Raw genomic sequence first — 19,466 nt, 5'->3', positions numbered from 1 at the left:
TTGTCAGACTCTGGCAGAGCTTCTCAAGAGACAGCTATATCAGGCTCCTGTATGGTCCCGGGGAAGGCTCAGTGCCCCAGTGTATGGAAATGCCAAGATGTTGAGGTGTGAGTGGGTTGGGAGGGTGAGCACCCTCATAGAAGCAAGGGAAGGGAGGATGGGATAGGGATTTCCAGAGGGGAAACCTGGAAAGGAAGGGGATAACATTTGAAATGTAAATAAATAAAATATCCAATAAAAATAAATAAATAAACGAATTAGGGGTAAGCCTCTCAGCATTCCAGCTTAAGTTTTAACCAATTAAGTGATTTTCCATCAACTTCTTTATAGACTACATACATCTTGATTGGTCTTTTAAAATGAGTTTTCCCTTTGATTGAGAGTAGATTCTTTTCTTACATAATGGGTTTTTATTATGGGTTCCCTTCCCTCTACTCCTCACAGGCCCTCCCTCCCCATCTCCCCTCCATTCCCATACAGATCCACTCTCATTCTGTCTTTCTTAATTGATGACTGTTTCTCCTATATTCTGTTAAAAGTAAACATGAGTCTGAGAGGACAGCAAGTATTGTCTATATCATCATGTCTACCGAGTAGGGTGGGTTGTGATGCGTTAAGAATACCTGGAATATGCAAAGATACAAAAATCATCAACTTTAAGAAATCTCTCTTCTCTTCAAAACACTTTTTTTAAAAAATCTAAGAAAACTGAGAGTCCTTTTTGATACTTCCAGACAAACATTAGTAAAAATCTCCATAGCATCGTCGTTGACACAGGGTTCCGCTTTAGTGCATAAGGATAGAGGAGCCATAAATGGTCATTCGTAATATGTCTTATAAGCCCAAATACTGAGTTTATATCCAATCTCCATAGACTCCCCTGCATTTATATTAAGTGGTATTAAAAGGAGATAGGGTTTAATAGACCTACTTAATATTGTGATACTCGATTTTAAGTTCATCATATAAATGTAAGATGGTATTATCTCTGTGGTGTTTCATTCATTTCATGATTAAAAATAAGAAGAAGTACCTGATCAATAGAAAGGAAATCAAGATGCTTGTCCCTGCTAGGCTGTTATAACAAGGATTAATCTCAGGAGGATATCTGCATACAGATCACAGTGGCTTTTAATCCTCTTACCTCCATTGGTTGAAGAAAACACTTGCTATTAGCACTAAAGTAAAAAAAAGGAATACTTCTCATATGGTTAACCACTCAAATCAAGGGGTTAAAGGTAAAATAATCCTTTAAGGATGTAAATGCTTCCTCCCATGTGTCTGGAAAATAGCTCCAGTGTTTCCATTTAAAATTATTAACACATAGAAACTTTATTATCTCTGCAGTTCATATGCCCCTCAATAAAAAGATCATGGTTGGAAACAATTAAGGAAGGTAACATCTTCATTAAAAATGTAATGCATATATCATTTATTAAGTAGCAAACAATGCCCTTTATTTAGTCTTTAATTTTATCTATAATGATTATATATAAAATGACAACAGCTGGAGAAAGAGCTTGGTCAGTAGTGTAATTGCCTAGCATGCATGAGGCCCTGGGTTCAGTTATTAGCTCTACATAAAGTGGGCACTGAGTCATATACCTGTAATTCTAGAACTTGGGAGATAGAGAGAGGAAGACTAGAAATTTCAGATCACTCTCAGCCACAAGGGGGGTGTGAAGAGAGTTGCTGTCTCAAAACAACAGCAACTACAATAGCAGCAGAAACAAAAAAGCAAGACAAATTACCACCCGTCCTTTGGTTCTTTTTTCCACCTGGCAAGCTTTGCCCTGTCCAATGGGCTGAAAAAGTCTTGGTTTACCTTGATTCTCTAGTGAATATGTTCTACTCTGAAATACTGAGATGATCCAATTAAGAGTTTCAGATATACTACAGACAGTTTTGTAGTATTTAGAGGGAACATTATGTGTTTGGTTTTTATTGCTATCCTAAAATATTGAAGTACCATAGTTGGGACCAATGATGTTAGTGTCCAACATCAATGAACTTTAACCTCAAAACTGCTTTCCTTCTTGCCTAAGGAAAATATTTTAAGTCTTGATCAAACAAGGGGAAGACTTCCTTGTTCTATGTTCTCATAAAAATAAAACCAACCATCAGCATTCTGAAAATTAATTATAAAATGTAGATGTGGCACTAAAATTCTTTGATTGTTTTATCATTCTTCATTATTTATTAATACAGAACTCAACACATATTTCAAAAAGTTGTCGGATGATTTCAATACTAACAATAGCATTTATATGTTACATTGAGAAAATGTAAAGACATATATGCTCAACCGTTTAACTTACCATTGCAAAATAAGTTATGGAATTTGTGAAAACTGGACTGTTTCTCTGGATATTAGAAGCCAATGGAATACTATTCAGCTATCAAAAACTATGACTATATGAATTTCTTAGGCAAATGGATGGAACTAGAAAACATCATGTTGAGTGAGGTAACCCAGTCACAAAAGAATACACATGGTATGTCCTCACTGATAAATGATATTAGCCCAAAAGCCTGGAATAACAAATATACAATTCACAGATGATATGAAACTCAAGAAGAAGGAAGACCAAAATGTGGATGCTTCATTCTTTCTTAGAAGGGGAACAAAATTCACGTGAGGAAATACAGGGACAAAGGGCAGAGCAGAGACTGAAGGAAAGGCCATTCAGAGACTGCCCCACCTGGGGATCCATACCATATGCAGTCACCAAACCCAGTCACTATTGCTGGTGCCAAGAAGTGCTTGCTGACAGGAGCCAGATGTGGGTGTCTCCTACGAGGCTCTGCCAGAGCCTGACAAATATAGAGGCAGATGCTCCCAGTCAACTATTGGACAGAGTCCCCAGTCGAGGAGTTCTATAAAGGACTGAGGTAACTGAGGGGGTTTGCAACCCCATATCAAACAACCAGAAGCCCCAGATCTCCTAGGAATTAAACCACCAACCAAAGAGTACACATGGAGTGAACCATGGCTCCAGCCACATATGTAGCAGAAGATGGCCCTTGTCAGGCATTAATGGGAGGAGAGGCCATTGGTCCTGTGAAGGATCTATGATGCTCCAGTGTAGGGGAATGCAGCCAGGGCAGTGAAGCAGGACGGAGTGTGTGGGTAGATGGGGGAGCAATCTCAAGGAGGTAGGGGGTGGGGCGATTGGATGTGGGGTGGGTTCCAGAGGGGAAACCGGAAAAGGGGATAACATTTGAAATGTAAATAAAGAAAATATCCAATAAAAAAGGCAAAGAAAGAAGTATTTTTCTGGATTATAGAAGAGTAAGATCAAGGCACCATTCTCTTTGATGTCTAATGAAGTGTCCTCAGATTGTACTTACAGAAAATCCAAGTTTGGTTTCTAGCATCGCCCACAGCAGTTCAGAAAGACTGGTGACTCGACTTCCAGGAACCTGACACCCGCTTCTGTCCTCCCAAGGTACCAGGCAAGCACATAGTACACACATACATTCAGGCAATCATACATAAACATAATAAATATTTTTAAAGACCACTTCAGATTGCTATATCTCTACAATATTTATTGTCTAAATATTCTGTTCCCTATGCTGAAAATTACTATGCACATAAGCACCAACAGGTTCCTTGAGGACACAGGCCACAATGATTAATAGTATATTATTCTGTTTTATGTGAATTCTTAAAGGCAAGGCACTTTTTCATTTTTCTCTACATTCTTTTATTAAAAGTTTTAATTAGTATGTGCATAGGTGCGGTGTGTGTGTATGCGTTTGGATGTTTGTGCATCTCTATCTTTCTCTCTCTCTCTCTCTGTTTCTCTCTCCCTCTCTGTCTCTCTCTTGTCTCTGTCTCTCCTTCTCTCTGTGGTGTGTGTGTGTGTGTGTGTGTGTGTGTGTGTGTGTGTGTGCGCACGCATGTGTGACTATGCATAAGGACATGATGGGAAATCTTTCAAGAGCCCAAGAGCCAGTTACTTCCTCCCACCATGCACCCCTGTAGATTCATCTCAAGTCATGAGGCTAGGCTGCCAGTGCCTTTGTCTGCTGAGCTAGCTCACCTGTCCTCTCTCCATATTATTTTCACCCATTCAATTTTAAACATTTAGTAAATGCTAGGTAAATGGAGAAATGGTAAGTTCATCTTTTAAATTTTCATTTACTTACATATGTTTTTCAGAAAACATTCATGTAAACATACAATCTTATCCTTTTTAAAATCCAAGTCTTCAAAAATAATTTTAGATTGAAATTGAAAATTATTCTAAATGCAGGAAAAATTTCATATTCAAACCCTATCTTTTTGAGGCATTTGGAGAACAGAGAAACAATACAGAAGGATAGATCCTTGCATAGTGTCAATTAATTATTCATAAAATCCACTTGGATATTATACTCAAACCAAGATTCCAAGTATGCTGATATTATAAATCTTAGATTCACAAATATTAATAACCAGCTCAGCCTGCATATCAGTTCAAATTACTTAAATGCTCAGGCAATTGTGATAACACAAAGAATGAAACTTCGTTCTTAGATAAAAGAAAAATATCTCACCCGTGTGTGAGTTGACTTGAATAATATTCTTTTTCTGTGTGTTAGTGATATGTGGACACACATGTGTGTGTGTATGTTTCTTTATGTATATTTATATCATATCATATATATATATATATATATATATATATTACCACAAAGGCACACATTCCCTCCCACACATACTCGCACCTCACACACACCCATACACATCACATGTACAAGCCACATATGCCACATACACAATACATACACATACATATATCACCCATGCAGCTATTCACAGACACATACATACATAGCTATAAACACTAAAACCACATATACACACAATACAGCTTCAGTTTAGTATATTAGAAGCTTGTTTTAAAATTGTGTCTTTGAAATTATTTCCTTCCTTCCTTCCTTCCTTCCTTCCTTCCTTCCTTCCTTTTCTCCCTCTATTCTTTCTTCCTTTTCCTCGTTCTCCTTCACGATCCAATGACCTAACCGAGTTAAATTTAACCATGTGGCAAAAATACATAATGCACATATTTAGAAGGCTCAAAATCTCCTCCTCAGAGACATAATACTATGATTCAACAGAAATTTTGAAGATGTCTACAAGGGAGCACTGAAGTAACCTATGGCAGAAAGGAGCTATTTTAAAAACTACATAGCTATGAAACAATAAAGAATGGTGGCTGTGTGACATCAGGGAGCTTGTCTTTGTCACATTTGTAGGTTAGTATTTAGTACATGATGGAGGAAGAAAGTACTTAGAAGATGTAAATGGAATTATAGAAGTAAAAAGTACAAACAATTTTTAGCAAACAGACTCACCAGCCGCCACAGGTGGCAGAAGAAAACGCTAGCAAAATTCAAGACAGAGGAATGAAAGTTGTTGAATCTAAACTGAAATAAAAACGAAAAGGAAACGCAGAGAATTGAGTGACAGCATGCCAAAAGTCTCTGGGAGTAAATTTAAGTGCTTGTGCAACAACAACAAAATCACAAAGTATTATTTATCTAGCCATTTCTGAGGCTTGAATGTGAGGTCTGTTGTATGTCGAAGTGAGTTCCTTCAATAAACTATTTCTCATGACCCTTTTGCCATGAGTAGAAGTTCACTCATGGCTGCTATTTGGTGGATCCACAAGGCCATCTGTTCCAGGGGAGAAAATAATTTGTATATGAGACTGTCTACTAAAAGTGTGTGGATACCCGTGCATGCAAAGACACATGGTGTAGCCACAGGATTTGAAGCTATCTGATGAGAGCGCTACAGGCTGATCTTGAGTCCTCTGGAAGGGTGACAAACACTCTTGATCACTCAGACCTCTTTCCAGCCCCATAGAAATAAAATGGCCTCCTGGTCATTTAGGAAACACCAAGGGAGAGGATTAGACCGGTGTATAGGTGAAACATCTCCCATGAGCTTGTAGGAGCTACGGAGCACACGCACAGAGATTCTGTCTGGGCTAGAGGGAAGTATGTCGTCAGGCATCCGGTAGGAGAGTGTAGACAGAAAATAGAATAATTAATCTTTGATTTGCTGCACCATGTAGGGACACTTGAGAAACAATGAAACCCACACTCCGTCCAGATCCACGAGGTCAGTGTAGGAAGCTCATCTTCCGGTGATAAACCACACTGTCCAGTGTGAAATGCCCTGGTTCTCACCTCGAAAGGGAAAATTCTTATGAACAGAAGGCAAAACCTGAAGCTGTCTTCATGTGTAAGATTCTCAGTTTGCCATTTAGATGCACAAAATACACCCACTAGAGATGTGATAACCGTGTTTACATTACTAAAGTTTTGTAGACAACGTGGCCTGGCCCGGGAGACCTCATGATGCTGTCATCCAGATGGTAAAAGGACTTTGCTCAGCCTTATTTTATGTTTCATTTGACTGATAGGAAAAGTAAACCCATTGCCTCAGTGCCATTCTAGATCAATGTTCTTAAAGTTTCCATGACAACCAGCCTGCTCTAGTTCCAGTACACCTTGGGAAAAATATATTTAAGAAAACAATGTAAAAATAAATTACTAGCACATGAAATGAAACAGAAGGGCAGGCTTGGAAACACAGGCCTTGATGTTTTATTATTTGCTTCATTAGACATAACTGTTTCAATATTCATAGGTATCTAAACACTCTAGCATGTGGACTCATCTATACTTTTAGAGTTCTAAAATAGTTTTCTTTTTAATTTATATTGTTATAGTCATTGGCATTCATTGTAAACTGTACTCTTTTCTGTAAATACATTTTCATAACAGTATTAATGTGTATGTTGATTAAATCGTTTTCTGTAATCCCGCACACACCTCTTTTCCCATACCTGCCACCTGTTATCTTTGTTTCCTGAAACAGTTTCATTTCAACATTCACTCAATACATGATTTTAGAGATCTATACAATGTCCAAGAGTTACCAAAGTAACAAAACACTGTCTGTCTTTCTGAGATTAACTTAAGCCAATTAAGATGGTTATTTCCAGATACATTCATTTTTCTCAAACAAGTTTTATTCCTTATGTAAGAATTAAGTGGGTACATACTTTTAAAGATGAGTGACAACCTGCTCAGTGTCTGGAGCCAGTCTCTAGCTGTACTATGACCTACATTTCTGTGAGGCAATGTGGGAAGCCACACATGAACAATGAGTGTAAGACTTGAATTCAGGCGAGCGGGCAATGCACACCACTCTGTCCAGCATTTACCCTGTAATGCGAACATCAGGTTCCTTCTCAGAGTCAGAATCAAAACTTTGGTCATGGCATCAGCTCATATCTTGGGTAGTGCATAGAGAAGGAACAGTTAGGATCTGCAAACCACAGAGGGTGTAGCTTCCTGTCAGTACTCAGAAAACTAACCCTAGTGAGGGTGATTTTGTCTCCAGTATTGGTCATTATCTTTACTTCTATGTGATATTTGATAGACTAGATGACAACTGGTAATTAATATCTCACACTGCTGAGCTGTTATCAAGATGATAGAGCTTGTTGCCTTTTTTATTATTTTATTTCACTTTCACAATCTGATATTGCAGAGAAATGGGATTAATTGTTTGGCTTAAAGTCAATTGACAGTCACAACAATTTTTTCACCTATGGGAAAAGTTAGAGATGCTCTTACAACTCTACTCTTGCTTTAACTAATTAATATAAAATTATTTTCAAGTATCATATTTATTTCATGCGGGGGACTTCTCATTGATGACCACTTGGAAATGCTAGTTGACATACAAAAGAGAGCTGTCTGATTCAAGTTTCCGTAGCACTTTACAACAATAAACGGAGGTGAAGTTACTTCCAACAAAACTGGACTACTTACTGGACTACTTAGGATGGGAGTTCTGAAAGGACAATTTACTTTTCATTTTAACCAGTGAAAAGGATGGTAAGGAAAACTTCAACATTGGCTCTAGTTTTGGAAATCTAACCAGTAGCTACCACAGGGTAGCCGCATTTCTTTTACATTTGGTTTTGGTTTCGGGAAAGGGAATATTCCAGGATAGGGAATAACATTTGAAGTGTAAATAAAAAAAATATCCGATAAAAAAGAAAAGAAAAGAAAATCACTGTGGGAGTCGGAAGTACATTAAAATCTGTCTTTTTTTTGTCCGAAAAAAGTTTTGGTTTCTTCATTATTTCTCTTTCTTGTTTCCATGTATTTGTGTTTGAACTTTCTAATTACATTTAGTTTCTAGGAAATCTGAAAGGAGCTTTATTAAATGCATATTTTTAATAGGACAACATTATTTCTGGGCTTCGCATCTTGAAATGTTGCCAGTGGCATTTATGTGTATATTGTTTGACAGCTTTTTCTCATGTTGAAAATAGATTTTCGGAATTTAAATCAAGTTCAAACATCTGTGATTGCCATGAGTGATTCTAAGTACAAAAAAAAAAAAATAAAAATAAAGGAAAGGTCTAAGAAACCTGCAAGAACTGTTTTTATGCATTCTTTTAATTTTGAAGCTTCAGCACCTCTCCTGGACTAAGTGGAAAAAGCAGAGGAACCTCAGAGTTATCACCCTGGACGCACTCAGCCTCAGTCCCTATTCCAAGTGACAGTGACACGCAGGATGCCGATCTCAAATTTCTGCACAGATCCCCTGAATGTGGATACATTTGTCATAAGGAGAGCCTCACATGTTCTTGAGGATCATTTGTCTTCTTAAATTAGGTAAACTTGGTTTTCAAAAATGTGCATCCTTTGAATGTCAAGTGGCTTATAACTTCAGAAATCCTAACTTTTCTGTTGTAGTGTTCATTATTTAATCAAACTATTAGCATATGGAGAAATACCATTTTCTATTGAAAATCTCTCTCTCTCTCCCTCTCCCTCTCCCCCCTCTCTCTCCCCCCCCAGTGGTGTGTGTGTGTGTGTGTGTGTGTGTGTGTGTGTGTGTGTGTGTGCGCACATGTGTGCTGCTTGTTTTTGAGTAGGTGCAGACATACAAGTGTGCACAGGTGTGCCAAGGCCAGAGATACACACTGGGTGTTTCCTTTGATTGATTTCCACATTACTTTTTGTGACATCATCTCTCCTTTCACTAAATCTAGACCCTACTGGTTTAAAACTGCTAGCAATCTGACTAGCAGACTCCAGAGATCTCCCTGTTTCCTTTTTACAGCATTAAGAGTACAGGAGTCACGTGGAACCCCTGGGACAGCAGTGGGTGCTTTTATACTACGGCCCATAGCTTTACGTTTTCACAGTCAGCTTCTAGTTGTAAATGCAAGACAGCTTTTGCTCACAATTGCATAACCAGATGATATTGACATTCAGTAAACCCAGTTGCTATATTTTAGATCTCGAGTCTCCTTGAGAGACTACCAGCCTGTGGGACTAAGAGGTGGAGCCTAGGATATTAGATCAATGTGGGTTTATCCTTCAAGGAGGTATTAGGATTTAGTCTGATTTCTCTACTTCCCAGCTTCTATGTGGTGATTGGTTTTGCTCCATCACACTTAATGGACAGCCTAACCCCCATGTTGAAAACAAGGTGGCCAAATGACCACGATTGAAACTTGGTAAATATGTGGCAAAACAAACATGTTTCCTTTTTACAATGATTTTTCTCAGGAATTTGTCATAGCAATGAAAGCTGACCAGCACAGTAGTTTTCAGTTGTTAGAATGAGAAAATACTTAAGCAGATTGGATTTGTGTAATTACCCTGATCTCAAGGAGGTGCAGAAGAAGCCTCCCCTAAGTATGCCCTACTCATAGTGGGAAAGAATGAACAGCTACTTTCAGATTAAGAATCATAATACAGACTACTGTAGCCTGGTGACTGATGTTAACATGAATCATAACAAGGCAAGTTTAGAGCATTTATGAAATGTCATGCTAAGAACAATTTTAAAAACCAGCTATGAAATCTTTAGACTGTCAAGGTCATCGAAAATAAGCAAAATCTGAGATGATATAACAGCCAAGGAGAGAACAAAAATATAGTTGGACAATGGGACTTGGGTCCACACATATCAAAAAAATTTGGCACAGGTAATATAAGTAAAATACCAACTTTATGTTGGTAACAAAGCATTAATGTCAATGTATCGATTATACAACACATAGTATATTAATAGGAGATGATAGGAAAAGAGGGACCCAGAAAAAAACACCAGTTGGTAGTTGATAGTATCTTTCTAGTAATTATATACATCTAAAATATTCTAATATTTAAAGAAGCTTACTTAACACATACAGTGAAGAAGAGGTTAAATACCATTAATTCTGAGAGGGTATGGAATACTGGCTAAATTGTAAATGTTAAATTATGCATTTCATGGTGTAACCCAAATTATGAGTGGCAAATAGGATGCAGAGGCGTAGTAGAGAGGGCCCTGTGAAACAAACTGTATTTTCGGAGAATCTCAAAAGAAATATGATATTTTCATAAGTGTCGTTGGGAGGAAAGATGAAAATGTGAACCTCAAATGTGGGCGAAATGCAAGATTGAAAGTAAAGACCAGTTTCCAAGAGACTGTGATGACGGGCCATTTGAGTTCTCCGAAAACTAGATTTGAGTGCTGTTAGTCCAAGAGCATGAGCAAGACCAGTGATTTGGGAAACAAATGAACACTGTTAAAGGACAAGAGCTAAGACAGCAAGGCAGCTAAAGCAGTAGATGCAATTATAGGGATATCCCAGAGGACCAGGCAATGTGAAGGCAACATGGGATGACAAAGTGAGATCCTTGCTGATTTTTGCTCTGAGAGGAGAAAGTACGTGGTCTCGTTCAGAGCACTAGAGTAACCTGCTAGACATGGGCTATTTTAAATGATGAAAGGTGTTTTCTAATTTATAGCACATATAGTTGGCTACAGAGTGAACAGGAAATATAATTGCCACACTGGTGTTCATTTGTGCAAAGGGTCTAATAGTCAGTACTTTCTAAGAGAAACATTTCATGGGCTTGGATGAAAATCATTATTACTGATAGCTACTACGAAAGATAATTCTAGGCAGATGGACTTACTGAGCCTGTTTTTCTGTGGCTAACAGAGTCATTGAGGACGCGTTGTCTATGAGGGAAAGCTTGGTTTTGGTCATTGTTGTGAATATTGGGAAGCCTAAGATCATGATCCCAGTGTGTGCTTGTCTTCTGAGAGATGTCTTACAGTCTCTCACATTGCGGCTGGAGAACCAAAAAGTGAATTCAGGCAAGGAAAGGAACAATTCCCTTTGCACTCAGAAGAACCCTCTGAAAAATCGTCAATCCATTCATAAATTCTGTGCCCTCACAACCAAACATTTAAATGCCTTGCCTCTTTAATACTTCTATAGTTATTGCAAAAATTTTAACAAATGGTGGCTAGAGATAGGGGTCGGCAGGAAGAAGCATATGGTTCTTACTAAAACCCCACATTCGGTTACCAGCGTCTGCTGGTAGATCACACAAGGTAGATCACAACCGTGGAACTCAATTCAAAGGGATCCATGCCCTCCATGCTATCCATGGGCTCTTGTACATACGTGGCACGCCTAAATGTCATGAAGACACACAGCTATATATAAAATAATCAATCTTTAAACTTCAATTTAAAGAAGCCAATTTAGTGAACCATAAAAAGGTACATTCAAACCCTGACAACACATAAATAAAATGATTTAAAAAAAAAAAGAAACCCTCTGGAGACATTGTGTAAAAACCACTGTTTGTGTGCACCTGGATTAGAGCAGAGGTTTGCAGGTTGAGGTGCTAACACTAACCTTCAGTATCTTAGAGCTAACTACAGTGTCTATATTTCAGAAACAATCCTTAAGAACTCATACAGTGGAAGGGGAAGCCCTTGGTCCTGCCAAGACTGAACCATCAGTGAACATGATTGTTGGGGGGAGGGCGGTAATGGGGGGAGGATGGAAAGGGGAACACCCATATAGATGGGGAGGGGAAGAGGTTAGGGGGATGTTGTCCCAGAAACCCAGAGGGGGAATAACAATCGAAATGTAAATAAGAAATACTCAAGTTAATAAAGATGGGGAAAAAAAAAGAACTCATACAAAATAAAGCATTGAAGAGAGAGTCCACTGTTACTGGTACCCTGAAAGGAAGTAGAAATGAAGACAGATATATACAGAGGGTAGACAGTATGAGCCAACAGGGTAGAGGACCACCTGCAGGTAAAATGACAGGTCTAAGTACATACACAGTCATTCACACACACTCACACAAGCACATTCATACAGACACACTCACACACAAGCATGCACATATATGCACACTCACATAAATACACACTTGCACACATTCATGCACACACGCTCACACATAACACACACATGCATACATACATGCATACACACACACACACACACACACACACACACACACACACACTCATCCGATCTCAGCATTTCAGCTACTAGAATTGTAGAAAAAATTGTTTTGTTTCATGCTCCCAACGTGTGGTGTTTTGTTACCACAGTCTTGGCAAAAATAAGTTATTAATAAAATAATAATTGTCTGTTTTGAATTTTTCAGCCTCACATGTTCAGTGTGACAAATCTTCTTCTGACAGAGAGAATGGAGGAGGGAGTTCTTGTGGGCTGTGCAGATGACGAATCCTTCCACACAAACAAAGCATTGTCTATTTGAGTCACCCCGAGGATCCATGATAAAAAAGCTTGTTATCATGACTCCCATATCTACCCAAGAGAGAACAGTAGGTCAGAGGCCTTACTCTTTTACTGACCCATCTATTTGTGGTATGGAAAAAATCGCTATAGGAATACATAAGTATTATTAGAATTCATAAACCAAGTTTGGAGTCTTTTGCGTTTTATCTGTTCATCGTAATGAGCTTGGAAGTGAATATTTACCAGGGATACAGCTACTCACATCACATGGCAGTAAAAGAAGCAAGCAATGAGTTTCTAGCTCTACTAAATAAAAACTTGGTCTAACTGAAGTGCGTACTCTGCCTCAGATTTCTGCTTTCATTGCTTCTGAACCAGATGCATATATTTCCCGGAATAAGTATCAGTCTTCTAACACATTGTGAAATTGGGATCAGTCATTATTTATAGTCTTTCCTCAGGTGAGAGCAATCAAGTCTTAGCATGCCTTTCTCGTGTGCCGAAGTGACAATTGTCAAAATGAGAAGACACGGAAAGGGAGAGAGTTAGGGTGGGGCTTTCATTCCTGAAATATATATCATGTGTCAGCTATTTTCTGGGTGACTTACGTTCAATTCTCAAGACATCTTAATGGGATACGTAGGCCTACTTAGTTTGTTTAAAGCGAATACAGCTTTGAAACAGACAGAGAGGGAGTGGTCTGGGAGAGGAAGGGAGGTGAGGAGGAATGAGCAGCAGAGGAAAGAGGAACTAGAGTCAGTATATTTCTAAGGCATTTTAGTCTCCTCAAGCAGCTTTAACAAAATAGAACAGGCTGAGGGCCTAGTGCATAACAAAAGGTTATTTCTCAGTTCAAGGGGTTACAACTGGGAAGGGAGGTGCAGCCAGCACACTCCAATTCCAATGGGGCCCTTGTGCTGTTTAGCTGTAAATCCTCATCCTCCTGCATCTTCATTCATAGAAAACAGGCTCAGAAAGTTCCACAGGGTTTCTACTTCAGGAACATTGGCCTGCCCTTAAGACCTTTCAACTCAGAGTCATTGCGTACTACCCAAACTCCCATTTTCTAATGTCCCTGCATTAGGATTTCTGTCTATGCATTGGATAAACACATTCACTCTAGAGAACAGGGAAGTTATGGACTATGCCTTAAAATCAGTTTTGCTATAAACTTCACGGGCTTCACCTTAGAAGACACTGAATTTCAGGATCAGCGATGACAATGTCGGATATGCAATAAGTTCTAAAGAACGAAACTTACATTCCTATCCAGCTGCATGTTGGTTAGTCCTCTGCACTTTGCAGTGCACTCACGAGGCGGCCATCAGGAGTAACTCAGCTCCCTGACGTGTTTGTCCCTGGTTGCTTTTCTGTTCTACACTTCCCCAAGGTTCCCTAAGGACCGGAACATGTGTATTCCTTTGCTCCGTTGATGCAACACTATCCAAGCCATTTATGGAATATGCTGCCATAACCTCCCAGCTTTGTGACTGCTACAATCCCCACCTCACTTTTGACAGCAAATATTGGGCAACAGGTCAGATCTCCTTAGCCTGGGACATTGCATCTGCAGATATTTTTATCAGCTGAAATGACCTCAGGGGATTGAATATTATCCAATATTCAGCAGATCACTATGTGATGTGAGGCCCCTGAAAGCATCAGATAATATGATATTATATATAAATATCATATGAAATACACAAAAAATCATGTTATAGTTATAACAGTATTGGGTCCAGAAGGCAAAGTTATAAAAGTCTTTTAGAGAGATGTTAAAAACTTTTGAAGCTATCCTAAAAAAAAAAAAAATTGCAAGCTGTATTATAAGTGTCTAGGAGGAAGAAGACAGGTACCTGGGCTGTGACAATGACAATAAAACTGCAAACACAGGTTCCCATTTTAGAGATATTTAAGCAAAATTCTGGATATGAAAATTGCGTAGATACTGAAAGGGAGGAGGAGCATCTTTGGAATCTGGGTCATGGTCATGGGCCACATCCAGAAGTCTCTTACCCATCCTGTTACCCAGATGCTACAATAGGCTCTTCTACTCTCTGGTTGAGAGAAACATATTTGTAACCTTTACCCTGCTCTCTGCATGTTCTTGGGATTCCTACCTCTATGTGAGTCCTTCAGCTTACATTATTCATCACTCCCACAGGCCTGGATTTTATCATTACCACAACTTCGTTCAATACACTTTACACCTCCAGATACCACCCACTACACACTGTGACTCTTACCGTAGCCTTTGTGAAGGTGAAAATATTATTCCTGAACAATAAAACTACCATTGGTAAATTCCATAGAAACAAGGGCTGATGCCTTTGGCATCCTATATTTTGCCTGTTTTAGATGTTGCAATAGAGCATACCGCAATAATCTGAAACAATTTTTTTAGGATAACAGTTAATTATAGGAAATTCAGAATCGCTTATCATCATTGCTAATGAAGATGATAACAATATTACTTTTTCAATTTTTTTATGAGAAGAGACATAACACTGATTATGAAATGGAACCCAAGTCCCATTTACGTTTACAAAAGGGGCTGTATGTTATAGACACACATAGGCAAAAATAGGTAGAGGTACAAGAACTTCAGAAACATAAGTGCATCATCCATCATATTTTTTTAAAGGTCTAATGAATTTTGGTGCTAGGTTATGTGGTTTCCTGCCATGTGTATTATCGGGGAGAAGCCAGGAGGCTCTGTGTTCAGGGTAGCTTGTGCATACAGGGCCACGCAGAATTGGGAAAGCTGTCCTGGTTTTAAACTTCCATACTTAGTTCGATGAAGCTACATTTTATCAAAAGGAAGAAAGCTGTCATACCTGGCACTCTCATGCAATTCAGATGCACAAATGACCCTCCCGAGGTAGGCTGTTTCTCAAAAACCCCACCTTCCATTCAAGACAAAACTATAAATAAAATATTACAAGCATTCCCTCCTGTATCGATATATGCAGCAAACTTACCGAGTTTGAGAAATTAGAAATTAGATAACAATGTAGTCACATAAATCATTTTATGACTATCTGTAAAATAGAGACAGCAAAAGGTGACACCCCTGGGACAATGAGGAGGAAAGTAAACAAAATAGTTATGCTAAACGTGACTGAAATGTAACATTCTTACAGTTAAGAATTTTGAAAATTTAGTACAAAATTTTCTGTGTATGATCTTGGATCACCTTCCATTCACCCCTAAATTTGTACTTTCATTTGCTGTTTCTTTTGCTTTCTAAGTTCCTTTAAATATTATTTCTGCCTATATCTTAGTGCCTAAATTACCATTGTTCTGTTTCTGATTTCCCAATCATCCTATTTCTAGATCGCTCCAACCCAGTCTTAGGAGGCTCACCCGTTCCTCTGCATTAGTTCCTGTGCTGTCTCTCCTGGAGCTCAGAGCTCACAAGGACCCAGACCTCTTGCCTCTCCAGGACCTTAGAGCCTAATGTTTTGTCAGCTTCAAGCTGTTTTGGAGAGAAGTGTTGGCTTGTTTCTCAGCTGCAACACTGACTTAGCGAGTCTTTCTACAAAACTAGTAAATAATTCATTTCGGGTCAAATTTTTGCCACTGGAAACTTTTGCCAGTTAATAACAAGTTTCTTCATCTCCAGTAAGAAAGTGTGTTTCAGTGGTAGTAGTGATTGGCAACTCATCAATAAAAGATTATTTTTGTAATCAGAAGGGTACGTCATGTACTTTGGTTCAACTCTAATTTTGATACTATTTCTGATGAGGAATAAGGAATTATCGGGGCTGTACAGATTCTCAGTGTTTACAGAGCCTGTCTGGAAAGTCTTAGGAGAAGGCTACAAGAGATAAGCCAAACCTCAATGGGACACCAATACTCCTGTTCCCTCCATTTGTTCCATTCCAGGTCTTCTAATAACTTAAATAATTGAAGACAAAAAGGTGAAACAACCACAAAAATATCCTCGTGCCACGAGTTTCTCAAACAGTCACAATTCTAGCTAGCTCAGCTGGTTACCCTATCACTTCAAACTTAGGCTGTCTGAGCAGCTGCTGGGATGGTTGGCGATGAGGAGTTTTGAGTGTTGGGTCATCCTAACCCCCAAAGAATAATGACTCCAAGGCAACAAAAGGGCTTAGACTCTCTTCTGACAGACAAAATTGAAAGCCCGGCTAGTCAGGATCAAAGCGGACAGAAGGGTAGTTTATTTTCTCTTGTCAATCTCGGGAAATGTTATTTGTTGTTGGCATTTCAACAAGCAAGATTTATTACAGGTGAAATGTTAATCTAGGGCCTTCTCTCCACCTTTGCTCAGGTCGGTAGGCACCCAAAGTGGTCATTCTGGAACGCGGCATTTTGTAATCACCCGGGCTTCTGTGAAACCAATGTGGGAAGTGATTGATGGGCACACAGGAGAAGACAGCAAGTGCACATGGAGACACAGACTTTCCAAAATGTTCTAAAGAGGAACGTTCCATTGGTAATTGGGAGAAGGCAATCTCATATATACAAATAGACATGAATTAATAATTTTTCTATGTTTTATTCAGGAAAAGGTGCTAGAATCACTCCACTAGCATGTGTGAAGAATTGAAAATACAGTCTTTGTATTTAGTAATTTGGACAATTGTTTTTTTTTTTTTCTTTCTTTGAAGTTAGGGGAATGAGAAGCAAGCTTCCTCACACCATGGGGGGTAGGAAGAAAAGAGTCAGAAGGATTATAACATTAAAAAGATGCAAAATAAGAATATTAGAGTATTTTATGGATAAGACATTTCTAGTTTTTTTCCAAGTGATTTTTAAAGACTCTTTTGAAATTGAGATTTGAATTATACATAAATGTAGCCAGAGGGCTGGACGTCAAAAATTCCACACCACAGTTCGATTGTAATCTAAAAGTGATACCAAGAATGCATAAGCTCAGCCCATGTAACTTCTACAGTAAAAATAACTAATATCACAGGGAGAGTAATGAAAAGAGTCAGCAATGCTTCCCCCCAGCATATCAAGCAGGTTTTCATAAGGAAGCTGTGGTCATCAATCACTACCTCATTACGAGCCCGTCATCTGGGCTTAAGCTAAATGTATTCTGGCTGGCTGCCATGCTAAATGTTCAATGAAACATCCTTAAGGCTCTCTACAAGTTCAGCTGAAGTCGCACATGCTATACATCAAAGAGGAACATTAGCATTATCATCGCTTAATAAATAGTCCCATTCTGGCAATGTAATCCCATGTTCTAGAGCAATCTACCATCCCCAGTCCTATACTGCTAAAATAAACAATCGTTCTGTCTCCTGTGAGGTTTATTTAATGATAAATGCATTTAGGGATAATTAGTCATGCTGCTTGCTGATCCTCCAGATATATATCTGAACTTGCTCGAAACCCAAGCATGGATGAGCTCCACCAAATATTTTAAGGCATACACCATGTTAAAAGCCTATCTTGGACTATTAGTCACAATGGGACATTGCTGGTGACCATTATTGTTTACATTCTCACTGGAGAAGTTTTAAGCCAAACAATGGTCCACATTTTACTGTCTCATTTTTACACATTCGAGTATTACAGGTATGTGAGATGCAAGCTTTATTAAAATACCTGCTTGTTGCTTTGGGCAAAATTACAGTATCCAGAGGGTTGTTTTTTTTTAACTGTACTTAGAGAGATGGTATCACTTTCATATTATAATCTATAACATCAGATTTTTGCATGGGAGGGTTGGCTGTTTTTAAGGCAAAAATAGTCAAAATTGTTTCAGAACGTTTAATGTTTGTGCGATTGCTAATTAATCTCAGATGATCTTCAAAAGCCTAAGGATACAAATAGCATATACGCTGCTAAGAATACCAATCCTGACATATATCCAATATGAAAAATAATTCTAACACAGAATTCGAATTCCATGAAATTTGTACAACTCACACAGCCCTCTTTGGTTTTCTTACTAATTACAAAGTTTTGATTTGGAATCTTCAGATATATATATATATATATATATATATATATATATATATATATCTGAACACGCACGTGTGTGTGTGTGTGTGTGTGTGTGTGTGTATGAAGCTACCACCTAACTGTCTGGAACGTGGGTCAGAGAGGCTAAGAGACAAAGGGAAGGGCTACCTCATTATTAATCAAACCAAGATGTCTGCCTACTTAAGACAGGGTCTGCTATACCCAGATACACTCTTAGCATATAAGAATGGAAACTTTTCCTCCAACCTGTAAGCTTCTGTCCTTCGGACCAGTGAACTACACTAATATAAGACAAACAAGACAAAAGGAATATTAATATTTGCATGAAGATGAGTTCATATAACAAGCAAGTGAAAAAAAAAAAAAACTCAAGCAGTTAGGCAGGTATTCAAGACCGACCTTCACCACAAGAGGAAATGGCTAGACAATGACTGTATGTGGACCTTTTAAGAAAGTTTGTTGATGAGACTGTATTTTGGCACTTACTTTATCACTAGTGTGGAGTCCTTCTGTGTTGAGGTTTGATCTGTTGCTATGAATTGTAATGCTAAGTGCAGGCCACCAAGACCTGGTTGCTCCAGAAAGGAGAGAGTCCACAGGTAGACCCAAGTGATGCCATGTGACTTTACCCAAAAGTTATTTCTGATTGGTGAATGAAGATGTCAACAAGCAATAACTGGGAAGAAGAGACAGACATAGGTGGTATTTAGAGTTCCTGGGCTTGGGGTAGGAGGAAAACCAATAGGTAGAGAGAGAAGAAGGGAATGGAGGAGAAGCTGCCATGGGTAAGAATCTTAAAATAATGGCTATTTGGAATTAAGGAAAACCCAGACAAAACATGACAAATTATATAATGGAATTTGCCTAGGAAATATATATATATATATACATATATAT

At 38.5% G+C, this 19,466-nt stretch overlaps 1 protein-coding gene across 4 annotated transcripts in view; it reads right to left on the bottom strand.

The window, feature by feature from the left end:
• Positions 1–19,466, bottom strand: part of Dpyd (dihydropyrimidine dehydrogenase) — an 865,876-nt gene that overhangs the window by 558,622 nt on the left and 287,788 nt on the right. The window contains exon 9 of one of the 4 annotated variants that reach the window (XR_005500378.2): positions 5,347–5,418. The exons of the other annotated variants lie outside the window; for them this stretch is intronic. The gene's annotated coding sequence lies outside the window, so the exon portion shown is untranslated. The remainder of the gene's footprint in view (positions 1–5,346; positions 5,419–19,466) is intronic. 4 annotated transcript variants of the gene reach the window in all.

This window comes from Rattus norvegicus, chromosome 2 (assembly GCF_036323735.1).
Source record: "Rattus norvegicus strain BN/NHsdMcwi chromosome 2, GRCr8, whole genome shotgun sequence".
NCBI classification, from domain to species: domain Eukaryota; kingdom Metazoa; phylum Chordata; class Mammalia; order Rodentia; family Muridae; genus Rattus; species Rattus norvegicus.
This window is presented reverse-complemented; position numbering and strand designations above follow the sequence as displayed.